This window comes from Trypanosoma cruzi (genome assembly GCF_000209065.1).
Source record: "Trypanosoma cruzi strain CL Brener chromosome Unknown tcruzi_1047053455913, whole genome shotgun sequence".
NCBI lineage: Eukaryota > Euglenozoa > Kinetoplastea > Trypanosomatida > Trypanosomatidae > Trypanosoma > Trypanosoma cruzi.
The window spans coordinates 1-2,138 of record NW_917112.1 but is presented as its reverse complement, the minus strand read 5'-3'; the positions used below and the strand labels follow the sequence as shown (position 1 = coordinate 2,138).

At 58.1% G+C, this 2,138-nt stretch overlaps 1 non-coding gene across 1 annotated transcript; it reads left to right on the top strand.

Annotated features, from left to right (window-relative positions):
- Window positions 1–1,180: 1,180 nt before the first annotated feature.
- Tc00.1047053455913.10 lies at window positions 1,181–1,252 on the top strand. The gene has a single exon (XR_008254605.1). It is a non-coding gene; the product is annotated as a C/D small nucleolar RNA (snoRNA), TB8C3C3 (small nucleolar RNA).
- The last annotated feature ends 886 nt before the right edge of the window (window positions 1,253–2,138 follow it).

Sequence of the window (2,138 nt, the reverse complement as noted above, 5' to 3'; positions counted from 1 at the left end):
GCCCCGTCCATCTCGTTGCGGCCATGGGTGTGTGCGGTGCGCATGGCACTATCTTGCGGTGCGACGTGGATGGCGGTGCTTCTGCATGCGTTGTGCGGCGGGCTTTTCTTCTCCATGTCTTTGCCCTTTTGTGTGTGGGAAAGTTGTGGGAAAGGATATATGTGCGGGAGTGAGCGTGGGTGGCTGCCAGCCTCGCCCTGCGCATTGGAGAATTCCATACACGTGGCTCTGCTTGACGGCGTTTCGCGGCACCCAGGGTGTGGCGAGGAGGAGGATGGGGAAGGTCTGTTTTGGGCAGAAGGTGGATGGATGACACAGTCCCCTTCCGTGTCCTTCCCTGTGTTGTTGGCAGTACATACTGAGAGCGTAAACTTGAGCGAGTGCGGGATGAAAGGTTTATGCCGCTTTGTGTGTGCTACTCAATCGTCGTCATTGCAGGCTGTCCTCACGGTGCGTTGCGGTGCGGTGCCGTTTGATGAGGGAGGGGCGCGATGCCACGGCTGCTGCGCACCACGACCATTTATTGCCTCTGCACCGTCATTGTTGTTTTTCGGTTTGTGTGAATTTTTTCTGCGCTCGCATAATGTTTTCTTTTGCTTAACGATGAATTTGTTGTGGGAGCTTTGGTTTTGGTGCCTGCTTCACGGCGCTTTGCCTTGTGTGTCGGTTGCGGTGCTTCCACGTGGTGCCAAGGCGTTTGATGGGGTGTTTGCCCTTCTTTTTGCGCCCTGCAGCCGACGTTGTTTGGCCATGGCGGCAGCAGTGGGGCTCTGCGACTGCGCGCTTGCCGTGCGTGTCTCATCTTTTGCCGCTGCTCCCTCGTTGTGTTGGTGGGGGAGGAGACGAGCGACTGCGTTGGTGAAGTGGCGCCCCAGTGGGAGAGGGAAGGCACCGACCGCTGCTGACGGCGACGGTCTTTGCTGCAGGCGATGTGACGGGAGGACGTCACCGGTGTCACAGTTAACCGAGATGGATGAGGACCGCACTGCGTCTCCCGCCCCTCTCATCATCCTCTCTGTCCACTGCAGTCACACGCCACACGCACCGCAGAGCAGCGGCGCGACCACCATCCGGATGTCTGTGAGCCAATTGGAATGCAAAATCGATGTGGACCTTTTTCCCCGTGTCTGAGTGCCGCCGTGCCTCTTTTTTTTGTTTCTTCTGTTGTGTATGCCGTGCGCGCATGTTGCCGCTGATTGCTGCGCAATGCCGACTCGCGTGAGCGAGAAACGATGCTTTGACTGCTGGCAACCGGCGAGCTCTCCACTCCACTTACGCACCAACAACACCAACAACACCTTTCGGACGCGCTTGATGGCCGGCGGTCTTAACGCTGCCACGTGGTCTGCCTCGGCTCTTGTGTGTCGTGCACGGCATCGGGACCGCCCCGTGATGCAGCCACTCGGTAACAGGAGCGGTGCCAGTGGTCATGTGGCTTTTTGCCGGGATTCCGCCACTCGGCACGGTGGCTGTACGGGGTTGTATGGGCGGTGGGAGGGCGATGGTGTCACTGACTTGATTGCGTCTGCGCTGCTTTGTGTCGGCGGCTGTACTATGAAGGTTATTGTGTATGACCGGATGCCTCTGCGTGCCACTGTGTTTGGTTACTGTTGTTGTTGCTGTCTTTTATTCCTTTTCTGAGCGTGCAGTTAGAGATACTTTTGCTTGGCCAGCACAACTATCGTTTCAAGGTGTTAGGGATTACTTGCAGTATTAGGTTTAGCAGTATTAGTATAACGATCTGGCGGAATTGTGTCACTGGATTCGCAATCTGCAAGAAGGGATTTTGAAAGCTGGAATTATGGTCGACGGGGCGAGTGCGACACACCACGACAGCCCTGTTGATACGTGTTTGGGTTGGTGGATGCGGTCTGCGGTGGGTGCGTGTCCGCGCAGCCGGCACCGTGTGCAGCGCAGGGCCATTGCGGCTGTGCGTGTGGCGCTGCTCGTTGTGTTGGCGCTGGTTGCTGCTGCGACGTGGATGCCCGCGGTGCATGCGGTGGTGTTGCGACTGCGGGGCGGCACGGTGGACAGAGCCATCACGGTTGGCCGCGCCGTGGACACGGTGCTGATGGACGACGTGTACATCACGAACGGCGTGGCTGTTGTGTTCGACGTGCCGGCGATGCTTCCCGGCG